A 14,001-nucleotide genomic window follows, 5' to 3' on the forward strand; every position below is an offset into this window, starting at 1 on the left:
GGTTACTGCACGCCTCAGATTACAGATTTCGAAAGAGGCTTTCACCAGAAACTCCATTTTACTATACCAATCAATACACAAGAGTTTAATCACTTGAATAACAATAGATGTAACTCCCTCCCCCAAGCTACTAGAATTTATTTGAGGACAACTCCCTCCTCCTCTTGACAGTGTGTCCTTTGTTCGGCTCTTGCGAGCTGGCGGCTGATTAGCAAAGGATCCGGCCACAGTCGGTTGATCAACAACTGCAGAAACCCTTCCAGAATGACCTCCCCCAGGTATAATAACAGACTCCTTCACAGTGTTCTCATTTAATGAGGTTCTGGAGACCTGTTGCTCTTCAGATTTAACAATAGCATGACCACTTCCTAAGAGTTACGCCCCCATGGGCCTTTCATTTAGGCCACGTTATTCTTCAACATTAAAAATGTCATCCCCTAAGGCCCCCATAGGCGATGTCAAAAAGGCAATTTCTGGCGAGTACCTATAGGGACAGGCAATGATTGATTTGCTAAAGAGAGGTTCGGACTTACATTGGTGCTAGTCATAATTGGCTTGTGTTTTCCCAAAACTGAGAAGGGCTCAAACAACAAACAAAAGATGAGGGTGGTCTGGCCCGGTCTAGAATGGCAGCAGATGGGCCAGCTGTTGGCCCAGGCACATTCTGCTCAGCAGCAACCAAGAGTGCCTTAAGTAGCGCTAGCTAGGAACAACCTCCCTCCTCCAGCAGGTCAAGCGCCCAAAAGAATTGTGGGTGAGTTCATGCAGCCCCACACTCAGAAAACAAATCTAGTTTTCTTAGCCATCCTGGTGAAGCGCACCCATGTCTAATTATAACAGCTCAAACCAGAATAGGGCTATACTTCTAGTGAGACATAATAGGGAATGATGTAGGACATAATTATCAGATGAAGCTAGAATAAAACAAACTGACTAGTCAGACATTGACTATCAATGGTGGTGGTTGCCATTTACAGATGAATCTGTGCCCCAGGTCATCAAGTACTACTGTACTCTAAGATGATTACCATTTACAAGTTTGTGCACACTTGTCTCCTTGGCTGCAACCAGGGTAAGCAGACGAGGATTACTTCAGAACTGGTTACATTATGAATAGTAAAAAGACACAGGATGCCAAGTCAAGAATATTGTTTTAATAATGAGAGGGCGTTGCAGGCATAAAGGAATTGTAGGACCATTGCTAATAAAGCACACCACAAAAACAAAAGGCCCTAAGACTTTGAGGCTGAGAGACAAACCTAAATTGCATTTTAATACTTAGTACAACGCAACAATTCTTGTAAAATCCGCCTCTATAGGAAATGTTATGATATTGGGCAGGTTTGAACATTCATGGCTGTACTAAAAAAACATTGGATGGCAGCTCTTTTAGAACAGCTTTGTTCACAAAACTCGGTAAATGAAAGTTTTGCTCACATATGTCGGTAAATGAAAGTTTTGGAATACTCGAAAAAGGAGCGTAAACACCTAAATAGCCAACAATTTTTCCAAGGGTAATTTAGTACCAGACTATGTCCGTTTTTGTAAGCCGATATCCCACCCTCTCATTCTATGTACATTTTTGTGTCTGTCTTTTACGCTTGGATTACATGCTTAGACCACTGTCAATAGAATAATTGCTTCTATTACCATCTGGGAACTCACAGCTGTAATGTAGTTTGTCTGTTTTAAAGCATTCCAACACTCTTGGGTCTGTTGCACGCTACATAAATGTACAAAAAACTGAAGGATCTAGACACCAAGGTACAAAGAGCCACTGACATTACACATCTGTCCCCTGCCCTAGCCTTGGGAAAACGCTATTATTTAAATTAGTAATCAATTATTTGTTGGCTCCAGATTGTTTCTGATCTTTACACTGACCAGTGTCATTTTTAGGTCTCGCCTTGCTATCGCGTAAGCCATCGCAAAGCGAGACTATTGAAAGCGGGTTTGAAAAGTGCTCCCAAAAAGCAGATTGCATTGCTAGCACGCGCACAATTACGCGCATCGTGCCGCCATGCAATCCGCTTTTTGGGAGCACTTCAAAGGGTCCGCTCCCCCGCCTGGAATGCGCTCCCCCACCCCCAAGCGCGCGCCAGGCTCCGCCGGGCTTGTCTTTTTTTGGTGTTTTTTTTTAACTTTAAGCGCGAGGCGCGCGTGCGGCAAATGCTTGTCATTTGGGGGATTTGTTTCTGTTAGTCAGTTACCCTCACACCATGCACCCACCCTTAACCCCTTCCTCTATTTTACTTCCCTGGGTAATAGCGCCTGGGAAGGGGCATTCCCTTGATTACACTGAAGTGTGCTTTTAGGAGGTGGACGCAGGCGATCAGGAGTATGGCGCTTTATTCCATTTCAAGGCCCCAAAGTGAGGAGAGCAGTGCCCTAAATACAGAGTGTATCATTAAGGTAAGAACGTCATAAATACAGCTTTGTGTACAATGATTCCAAAGACTATAGCACATCCATTAACGTTGCAAAGGCATCGCAACAGCAACAGGACAAGCGCATACACTTAAAACTTGCAGAGCTTCGCACCCGCAGTCTCTCTTCCGGGACCCCTCCCTGCCAGCTCTCACAACATCCACACACCACTTATAGCTTATCTCCCTCATTAGCCCATAAATCTCAGGCTCCTTGTTTCCTTCGCTCTCACATCCTAGCCCAACCATTGCAGACCCGTCTGAAAAAATTACTTGTAATATGTCTCATGATTTTCTTTCCCCGGCAGTCAGCAGCCAGTCTGTGCCACCCCCTCCCTCACAACACCACCTGCTGTCACTGCTTGTTTACCATCTTAGCCGCGGAAAATCGAACCGTAAGTATTTATCTAGCGATTCGATGTTAGTGTTGCCATTCCAATGGACTACTATATTTTCTTTCCATGCGCTTACTTATTTTCATTATTTATGCATCGGTTTTTAATGTCATTATATTTTATTTGTTTATATTATTTACAGTTAATAACATTACTGCTGGGTTTATTTACTCTTTTTAACTCCTACTGTTTCTTTTCTGAGTACTTATTATTTTATTTATGGTATCACACGTGCATTGTTGTAGTTTAGCATTCTGCGTTAGGCTTTTAATATGCACTCTTTCATCTGTAACCGCCTCCCGCTGCTAATCACCTCTCAGGACTGTAGTCTAGCAATAGCCAAACTTTGTTGGTAAGTAGCACATGTTGTCTACAGTGCCACAAACCCCCAAAATGTTGGTGGTAAGCGCTATACAGAACAAGTATTACGCAATGTTTACTCCCAAAGAAACCCAAGCGGTGACGCCACCGTGTTAGTAGCAAAGCGCTATAGATGGAGAAATCAAGGAGGTATTTGAAAGGGGGTGGGGTGGTGAGTGCACCTTTGTACCCCTTGTGTGTAGCACTGCTGCTCCCTACTACAGATCTTAAGGGTGAACTGACCCGTTTGAGCATAAATTAAACCGCAAAGTGCTAAAAGAGAGTATTCTGAACATGGTTCACTGGCATTGTGTAAAATGTAACTCAAAACTAATTATGTGACACAGGATCCCCACAGCAAAGGCTATCATTTTGTCTGTATGTAGGGTGTTTTAGAAAACCGCATAATCTCCATAAATACACAAAACAATTACTAGTACAGATCCACGCTGTTGTCACGTGATGTTTACAGAGCGGTGCTTGGGTTTAAGAAGAACGAACACAAATGCACTCTCTCACACACACACTCTCCCACGGGCTTGGCAGCTGCTGACAATTGCTCCCCCTGTTTCACTTCACATAGCGCCAAGATAACGGCCTGGGTGAGGGTGGCGCTCTATAGTAAGTAACATAACTCGTGACTTGATTCCTCACTACACTTATCTGCTGCGCCTTATTGTTTATAAAATAGGCAGTGGCAAGATGTTATTCAGTTCGCGGTTGGCGCTGTAATCTCCAAAATATAGGTGATTTATTGTGGAAAATAGGCTTCACGCCCAGCTGCACCGACAAACACCTTTCATATTACAAACCAGCTACGAAAACGCGCCCTCGTCCTTTCACATTGTGGAATCCATGCACGTTTGCAGGAAGAGTCACTTCACATTATTTTTCCTTTCTACAACCCCCGCCCCCACCCCTCCCGAAGGGACATTTTTCAGGATTCTGGGGGCCCGGCGACAAGTGTATTTTGGTGGGCCCCTGTTCAGAGCAGCTTTGAATTTATGATCCAATTTCAGCCCTTTCATGCCCTCTATGGCCAGGTCACTTTGGGTGTGCAATGCAGTAGGTCTCGTATTTGCAACAATTTGTGCTCTTGGCATTGTAAATGACAATGCCTTTTATTTATGTGTTGGTTTTTAAAACATTATTAAAAGGCATTATCATTTACAATGCCAATAGCTTAAACTCTCACAAATGCGAGACCTATTGCATTGCAAATGCTTGTTTATTAAGCGCCCACAACGTGTTCTGGTCAACTTGCTTGGGCATCTGTTACTCTGTAGATCTTCATTTCTAAACCAGTGTCTGTCACTACTATGTTCGATGGACAGGATCTCTCTGCATCCTTTGTATTTTGAGCTTTTTATTATCAACCATTTTTCCAATTTTTCCCTTTTTTCTTTCTGTACCCATCTGTCATCCACCTTGTTACGTTTGTTCCCTCATCTATTTTGGTATGTTTTTTATGGTACTCTTGGATCATATATTTTTCAGGGCTTTTCTTATTTTTCAATTCGTTAGCATTATCGTTTTTTATTGCATTCTTTACAACTATTTGCTCTTGTTTTACAACAGTATCTAGATTTTGTTGGGCTCCTGTCTGTTTAAATCTTGGCCCCATGTACGTGCTCCCGCGACACCTCTTCCGGGTTACGTTCGAACCTATCCGCCCTTTTTGCACTATTTAAACCTTGTGCGCTTTCAAGAGTGTTTTTCAATCATCACTGGCAGAGCGTTCGCCTTTATCACCGTATCTAGCGGCCATCGCCTCTTACCTCCAATTAGTTACTTATCAGGTGAGATCGTCGACTTTGATTATCCACTTCCATCCTTTAATCCTCATTTGTTAGCCCTCTACCTTTTACCTTTATTTTCAGCCCCCATTTATTTTTTATCTTTAGGAGCACAAAATGGATTTCCAACAATATCTCTATTCAGTGGATGGAACCTGATGGGTTAAATTTTTTTATCCCACCCATACGTGACTACTCGGCTAACCAATAGGTAATCACCGCAAGGCAATTTCAATTGAGTTTTCGTTTATTGTTGTATTCATATGCTTATTTTAATTTTAACCCCAACTGGGGCTATTGTTAGAAACCTTTATGAATATTCTTGTTCGCATTTACACAAAAAAATGCAATTGTCCGTTTCATTCCAGCAACGGCTTTCTAGTATGTAGCGGTTTAACAGTCAGCACCGCTACCATCATGGTTTATTCTATTTTCATTTATAATATTAACTATTTACCTCACAGTTACTGACTGCTTATTTTGCATCTTGTCTGTTTTAACTTCACTGTTATCTTTCCAAGTCGACATCTCTGTGGTGCCCACTTGTTCTATTTGAAAATCCGCTAATGCTGACACGAATTGTTTTTGCCTAATTGAGCTTCGTTTCTGTTATTTCTCCCTACCTATTGCCAGTCCCCTTTGAGTTGATGACGATCTGCAGATATCTATTTTCATCTACGTTTCCCCATACGCCTGATCTTTTTTTGCTAAACAAACGCTATTGTAACATTTCTCCACTAGTATCTTTTAATTGATACTATATAACGTGTCCCGGCTTTCATTTGTATCGTTTGTTATTTTTCAATTTTTTTCAGATAGACGACAGTCGAGAACAGACTAAATTTCAGTTTGAAACCCTTTCATATTTCAGTGTAAGCACAGGAATTGTTCCCCCATTACGTGGTTCCAACTTCGTCTGAATTTGCAAGCAAGGTCGTTTGTTGCCCAGCCAGGTTAGGCATTTTTCATTAGCATGCGTTTTTACGTTCTCTTCATATTGAGCCCTGTGATATATTCACTTTATATTTTGTTCATTCTATTTCTATTTCACAGTCATTTCTTTCAACTTTCTCCACGGGACTTCGCTTGTGGCGTTTAGTATCTTTTCTTGTTCAGGTGAGTCTTTTTATTGAACACCAAATTTATTTTAAGTCCATCTATATCCGTCAGAGTAACTATCATTTTCGAATTCTGTTACTAGTTGACACTGTTCTGATTCCTCTTTATGCCTTTATTATTTTTCAACTACGTCAATCCATTGTTTTCACTGTCCTTATTGGCTCTTTTCTATCTTTTTTCAAGAAATAATGTCTTAATCTTTCACTTATTCAGTGTGTTTGTTCTGTTTTGTTGCAAATCTTTTTCATTTTATTTTATCCTCACCTTTCTAACTGTGGTGAATCTTGTATGTAATCATATTGAGTTTGTGCAGTTTCTCATGAGGGTATCATGTATCAAATGCTGTTGTCCTCAGGCCAGACCATTTATGTTTTGCAGGGCGGTTAATCAATGTTTCTGCCACATATACAATGGGTAATGGATTATTTGTTTGTCTTTAATCAACGTTCAACATATATGTTTTTGGATATTTTATTTTTTGTATCACCTTATAGGCCCCCTGGACCCCTGAAACGTACTCTTTTCACGCCCTGAAGAAGGTGACACCCATGAGAAAGAGTGACAGCACCGAAACGCGCGTCGGCGTGTTTTTCCTCATTCTTTGATTCTTGAACTGATCCAGATTATCCATACTATTATTTCTTGATTGGAATAATCCTTTTTAGTCTGAATGTTTTTAGTGATGTGTGGAATGTTGATCTAGGTTGTGAATGGAATTTTGAAGGATTGAGTTGTATGAGTGAGGGTCGTCAGTGTGTTCACCCAATTTGCCAAACTGTTGGGGCTTTTTGATTTGTTTTTGTCGTGTTTTGTACATATTTTATTGTATAATAATAACTAATTATGATATCAAATCACTATTGCTTTGAACATTAATTTAAAAATCAATAAATGTTGTTATAATAATTCACTAGTTTATCTGCTTCCTTTTGCATATTTGGTTTGGCCTGAGTGATTTTTTTGATCTATTTTACGACTTACCAGCGTATATAGAATTTAGATAGGTGGAGCTCACTTTTGTTCTTTTGGTCTTTATTCCCCTTTGCTCCACCTCTATCAACCTAGGGGTATCCCCTCTTTATTAGTGGTTATTCCTTGCCAGCCTCGTTTGCTGTGGGGTCTTTGTATATTGATTACTCTCTTTTGATTTACCACATTATTCTGCACTTCATATTCTGTCTTATTATTTCTTTTGTTATCTGCTTGTTTGAATATACATTTTTTGTCTATTGCATTATTTTTTCTTTGTATTACTTATGGACAGTATCAAAACTTTCGGATTTACGGATGACGATTATGCCCGTCTTTTAAGTCAAGTTACAGATACCAATATACCATTTTCTTTGTCCAAAGGTCCTAATGAAGGGTGGACTAAACTCTTTCATTTGAAGAAAAAAACAAAACGTACAGAAGAACATGCCAATTTTATTTTAGAATATCTCAAAGCGGGCCCCATTCCCATAGGTCTCCGTGTTAGGAATATTCCCGGGTTATTTGTGGAGATCAGGCAAATCTTAGAGAAGTGGGCCCTGATCTCGAACAGATGTTGAAGAGATTGGATGATCCTTATTATTGAAACAGCCAGGGAGGTCATCCAGTTACTCAACAAGGAAATTTCTGAGTTGGAAGAGAAACTCAAACTTGCGAGTGGATTGGAAGAAGGTAAGAAAAAACTGGAAGAAATTGCGATTGAGTTAGATTCCTTTAGTGAATATCTACTCAAGAGGAAAACCGAGAAATTGAGAAAAGATATTAGATTATTCTCGCAAGAACGGGCGTACCCATACCTCTCTGAGCACTTTTACGCTCCATCTAGCGAATACACTACTGGTTTACAACAGGATAACAAACGGATTGTTACATTCTCAGATACCACAGATTCTGATAGTGAAGGCTCGCTTCATTTTAATCCACAAAATAGATCTGGCCCAGAGAGATATCAAGGAGAGAATCGTTTTTTAGGGAACCGACGGGGAGGTTTCCGCCCAAGATATCAAAACCAACATCAGAACCAATACCAGGGTCAGTTTCAAAATTCTTATCAAAGGGGTCACTTCCAGGAGTCCACTTCAACTCAGAGATTCCAGGAACCAGTACAACCACAGAGATATATTTGCACACAACAGAATCAATACTGGTGAACATAACTAAGATCCCAGTATTTAATCTATCATCTTACGAAATGGATTATTCTACTGAAACCCTTCTGACCAAAGGGTTATCGTTTATACCATCAGTTTATTTAAACAAATTTGAGCTCATGAAGGACCTTCAAGCTTTCTTCCGTAAAATCAGACTTAAAAAATTATTTTCCAACATTTTGGAAAGCGACTCTAATGATAACTTATCTGGTCTTAGACCACCATCTAACTACACACCTAGTATCTATCAGGTGGGTAAAGAAGTTGAGTTGTTTGAAAGAGCGACCCTTAAAAAAATTAAACAAATTCTCAAATTTGTTCCTTTTCCTCCCTATACCATCTCTAGGGAAGAAAAGAATGCTCTAACCATACTTAAGGAGAATATAGATGTAACGGTAAAACCATGTGACAAAGGCGGGGGAATTGTTATCTTTAACACCAATGATTACAAACAAAAGATGGAAATTTTATTGGGGTCTCCTAAACATTACACCAGGATCACTAATAACCCTGAACCCAAATCGAAACGCAGAATCCTTCGTATTGTGGAGACAGCCGTAGAGAGGGAAGAAATCTGCCATCAGGAGGCTGAATACCTCACACCTACCTTCACTAGGTTCCCCATCATCTATGGAGTCCCTAAAACACACAAAAATCAAAAGGACCCACCTTTGAGACCTATTGTTTCTACAATAGGATCAGCTACCGAACCCCTCTCTAAATGCATTGACAAATTCCTACAACCACTGGTCACCTCCCTCCAGTCGTACGTCAAAGACACGGGACACTTCATTTCTAAAATCGAGGGACTTCAATATAACCATAACCAGGAAACCCTGGTATCCATGGATATTGTATCCCTCTATTCAAATATTCAGCAGAAAGAGGCTCTTAAAGTAGTCAGAAACATCATTGAAACAGAAACCGCTCTTCACAACAACAGATTCTTAATTGAGTGTCTTGAAATCGTACTTGAAGAGAATTTCTTTGAATTTGATGGTAATTTTTACCACCAAATCCAGGGAGTTAGCATGGGGGTGGCCTGTGCCCCAAGCGTTGCCTGTCTTCATATGGGCCAATTTGAAAAACAGAATATCTACAATGAAGTTGCCCCCTTCTATGAAAATATCTGTCATTGGGCACGTTTTATCGACGATATTTTCTTTGTTTGGAAGGGTGACCAGTACACACTGAATGAATTTGTCCTGTGGATCAATCTGGCAGATCCCAATCTAAGATTCACTGTACAGACAAGTAATCAGAAATTGGAATTCCTGGATGTCATTGTTGAACACCAGGATGCCCAATTAAAATTATCATTATTCACGAAACCAACCTCCAGAAACACGCTTCTTCACTTTGATAGTTTCCATCCTCATAGCCAGAAGGATAGTATTCCATTCGGCCAGTTTCTACGACTCCGTAGAAACTGTACTTCTATCAAAGACTATCTCTATCATTCTGAGATTATGAAACAGAAGTTTATCCAAAGAGGATACCCCAGAAAACTAGTCCAAGATGCCCTTAAGAGAGCTCGGTTTTTCAACCGAGACTCTCTATTTATTCCCAAGAACAAGAAACACACAGAACAACTTGTTTGTATCACAAAACATTCCTCGATCAATAACAAGATTCGCCAAATTATCAATTCTCAGTGGCATTTACTCAACCTTGACAATCAATCACCCAGAATCCCTAAACCACTTTTTGCATTTAGGCGAAACAAAAATCTTAGAAACCTGTTAGTCAAGGCTAAATTTTCACAACAGAAACTCACTGTCACCAAGAAATGCATCACAGGAAACCAACCGATCCAAGGTCATCATAGGAGCGGAATATGCCATGCATGTCCCAATGCTATTGTAAATGACAATATCAAAATTGGCAACCGTACTATTAAGCTACGTGAAATGACCAACTGTAGAACATCCAATTGCGTATATGTCATTCTGTGCCCGTGTGAACTTCCCTATGTTGGAGAAACGGCTAGGGAATATAAAGTTCGCATAGGAGAACGTAAGTTCAATATCAGACGAGGTAATCTTTCAGCCCCCCGGTATCTCACTGGATAGAGGCCAAACACAACGAAAACGATCTACGCTACACCATTTTGGAAAAAATACATTGCCATAAAGGCAATGATAACAACAACATCCGGAAAAAACGTGAGGTATTTTGGATTTTTCTTCTGGACGCTAAAAGCAAGGGCCTAAATGAATCCCTTCCATGGGAAAACGCTATTATTTAAATTAGTAATCAATTATTTGTTGGCTCCAGATTGTTTCTGATTTTTACACTGACCAGTGTCATTTTTTATTAAGCGCCCACAACGTGTTCTGGTCAACTTGCTTGGGCATCTGTTACTCTGTAGATCTTCATTTCTAAACCAGTGTCTGTCATTACTCTGATCGATGGACAGGCTCTCTCTGCATCCTTTGTATTTTGAGCTTTTTATTATCAACCATTTTTCCAATTTTTCCCTTTTTTCTTTCTGTTCCCATCTGTCATCCACCTTGTTACGTTTGTTCCCTCATCTATTTTGGTATGTTTTTTATCGTACTCTTGGATCATATATTTTTCAGGGCTTTTCTTATTTTTCAATTCGTTACTAGAATCGTTTTTTATTGCATTCTTTAAAACTATTTGCTCTTGTTTTACAACAGTATCTAGATTTTGTTGGGCTCCTGTCTGTTTAAATCTTGGCCCCATGTACGTGCTCCCGCGACACCTCTTCCGGGTTACGTTCGAACCTATACGCCCTTTTTGCACTATTTAAACCTTGTGCGCTTTCAAGAGTGTTTTTCAATCATCACTGGCAGAGCGTTCGCCTTTATCACCGTATCTAGCGGCCATCGCCTCTTACCTCCAATTAGTTACTTATCAGGTGAGATCGTCGACTTTGATTATCCACTTCCATCCTTTAATCCTCATTTGTTAGCCCTCTACCTTTTACATTTATTTTCAGCCCCCATTTATTTTTTATCTTTAGGAGCACAAAATGGATTTCCAACAATATCTCTATTCAGTGGATGGAAACTGATGGGTTAAATTTGTTTATCCCACCCATACGTGACTACTTGGCTAACCAATAGGTAATCACCGCCGGGCAATTTCAGTTGAGTTTTTGTTTTTTGTTGTATTCATATACTTATTTTAATTTTAACCCCAACTGGGGCTATTGTTAGAAACCTTTATGAATATTCTTGTTCGCATTTTACACAAAAAAATGCAATTGTCCGTTTCATTCCAGCAACGGCTTTCTAGTATGTAGCGGTTTAACAGTCAGCACCGCTACCATCATGGTTTATTCTATTTTCATTTATAATATTAACTATTTACCTCACAGTTACTGACTGCTTATTTTGCAGCTTGTCTGTTTTAACTTCACTGTTATCTTTCCAAGTCGACATCTCTGTGGTGCCCACTTGTTCTATTTGAAAATCCGCTAATGCTGACACAAATTGTTTTTGCCTAATTGAGCTTTGTTTCTGTTATTTCTCCCTACCCATTGCCAGTCCCCTTTGAGTTGATGACGATCTGCAGATATCTATTTTCATCTACAATGTTTCCCCATACGCCTGATCTTTGCTAAACAAACGCTATTGTCAAATTCCTCCACTAGTATCTTTTAATTGATACTATATAACGTGTCCCGGCTTTCATTTGTATCGTTCGTTTTTTATCAATTTTTTTCAGATAGACGACAGTCGAGAACAGACTAAATTTCAGTTTAAAACCCTTTCATATTTCAGTGTAAGCACAGGAATTGTTCTCCCATTACGTGGTTCCAACTTTGTCTGAATTTGCAAGCAAGGTCGTTTGTTGCCCTGCCAGGTTAGGCATTTTTCATTAGCATGCGTTTTTACGTTCGTTTCATATTGAGCCCTGCATATATTTACTTTATATTTTGTTCATTCTATTTCTATTTTACAGCCACAATGTATTCATTTCTTTCAACTTTCTCCACGGGACTTCGCTTGTGGCGTTTAGTATCTTTTCTTGCTCAGGTGAGTCTTTTTATTGAACACCAAATTTATTTAAATCCATCTATATCCGTCAGAGTAACTATCATTTTCGAATTCTGTTACTAGTTGACACTGTTCGGATTCCTCTTTATGCCTTTATTATTTTTCAACTACGTCAATCCATTGTTTTCACTGTCCTTATTAGCTCTTTTCTATCTTTTTTCAAGAAATAATGTCTTTATTAATCTTTCACTTATTCAGTGTGTTTGTTCTGTTTTGTTGCAAATCTTTTCATTTTATTTTATCCTCACCTTTCTAACTGTGGTGAATCTTGTATGTAATCATATTGAGTTTGTGCAGTTTCTCATGAGGGTCAGTTTATCATGCATCAAATGCTGTTGTCCTCAGGCCAGACCATTTATGTTTTGCAGGGCGGTTAATCAATGTTACTGCCACATATGCGATGGGTAATGGATTATTTGTTTATCTTTAATCAACGCTCAACATATATGTTTTTTGATATATTTTTTTTTTGTATCACCTTATAGGCCCCCTGGACCCCTGAAACGTACTCTTTTCACACCCTGAAGAAGGTGACACCCATGAGAAAGGGTGACAGCACCGAAACGCGCGTTGGCGTGTTTTTCCTCATTCTTTGATTCTTGAACTAATCCAGATTATCCATACTATTATTTCTTGATTGGAATAATCCTTTTTAGTCTGAATGTTTTTAGTGATGTGTGGAATGTTGATCTAGGTTGTGAATGGAATTTTGAAGGTTTGAGTTGTATGAGTGAGGGTCGTCAGTGTGTTCACCCAATTTGCCAAACTGTTGGGGCCTTTTGATTTGTTTTTGTCGTGTTTTGTACATATTTTATTGTATAATAATAACTAATTATGATATCAAATCACTATTGCTTTGAACATTAATTTAAAAATCAATAAATGTTGTTATAATAATTCACTAGTTCATATGCTTCCTTTTGCATATTTGGTTCGGAGTGATTTTTTTTATTTATTTTACGACTTACCAGCGTATATAGAATTTAGATAGGTGGAGCTCACTTTTGTTCTTTTGGCCCTGCCCTAGCCTTGACAGTGCCAGATTAAACACTGTGGAAGTCCCCTAAACAGTCAAAATTTCGCCCCCTCCCCCCTCGCAATTTATCTCCTTATACCCAATGCACCGGATTTTGTTTTTTTACAATCTGACACCTGTCAGAAGATTAGCTTTTAGGACACAGACCATGTACTTTCAGTTTTTAATGAGTATAATATATTAATACAGTATTTTCTCTCTAGAGTCTTTAATGTAAAGTTTTTGTTTCTTTGAGTTGATTCATTTTTTTGATCTTTAGGAAACAATATTTTAGAAAGCTTGCTTGTAATTTTCTTTCAAGATCAAATCAATATTATTTTGAACTGTTGTCGCGGGGCCCCTAAAAGTAGTGGAGCCCATAGGCCGGTGCCTACTTTGCCTATTTGGCAATCCGGCACTGAGCCTTGTGGACAGAAAGGTCTTAGAGGATTTCAGTCTAGTCCAGGCTTCTCCTAGGAATAGCTTGTGAGCCACTGGGAGCTCTCCAGCTACCTAAAGTAGCTCTCCTGTGTGCAACCTAATCTAATAATCTGGAAACATTTGCTTGATTGAATTAATGTATGTATCCCTAATTTGGAAGGTGTGTTTTCAAGATAAAATATGTGCATTCCCAGAACTCACATAAGCTGATGTTTGGAGAACAATGGTTGAATAGCCAAAATATACTTATAAATCATGCTTCACTGGGGAGATGTATTAC

General features: G+C 39.4%; 1 protein-coding gene and 1 long non-coding RNA gene across 7 annotated transcripts in view; one reads left to right on the forward strand and one right to left on the reverse strand.

Annotated features, from left to right (window-relative positions):
* The window catches only part of SUPT3H (SPT3 homolog, SAGA and STAGA complex component), a 2,245,889-nt gene that overhangs the window by 640,887 nt on the left and 1,591,001 nt on the right, over window positions 1-14,001 (reverse strand). The gene's annotated exons all lie outside the window — the stretch shown is intronic.
* Window positions 4,907-13,138, forward strand: LOC146816644 (uncharacterized). 2 transcript variants are annotated; one of them, XR_014962476.1, is made up of 6 exons: window positions 4,907-4,980; window positions 5,086-5,188; window positions 5,793-5,930; window positions 6,031-6,093; window positions 6,591-6,635; window positions 12,751-13,138. It is a non-coding gene; the product is annotated as an uncharacterized LOC146816644 (long non-coding RNA). The 2 variants fall into 2 exon arrangements; XR_014962475.1 differs by lacking the exon at window positions 12,751-13,138 and having other exon boundaries at window positions 6,591-6,875.

Source organism: Triturus cristatus, chromosome 6 (genome assembly GCF_964204655.1).
Source record: "Triturus cristatus chromosome 6, aTriCri1.1, whole genome shotgun sequence".
Taxonomy (NCBI): Eukaryota; Metazoa; Chordata; class Amphibia; order Caudata; family Salamandridae; genus Triturus; species Triturus cristatus.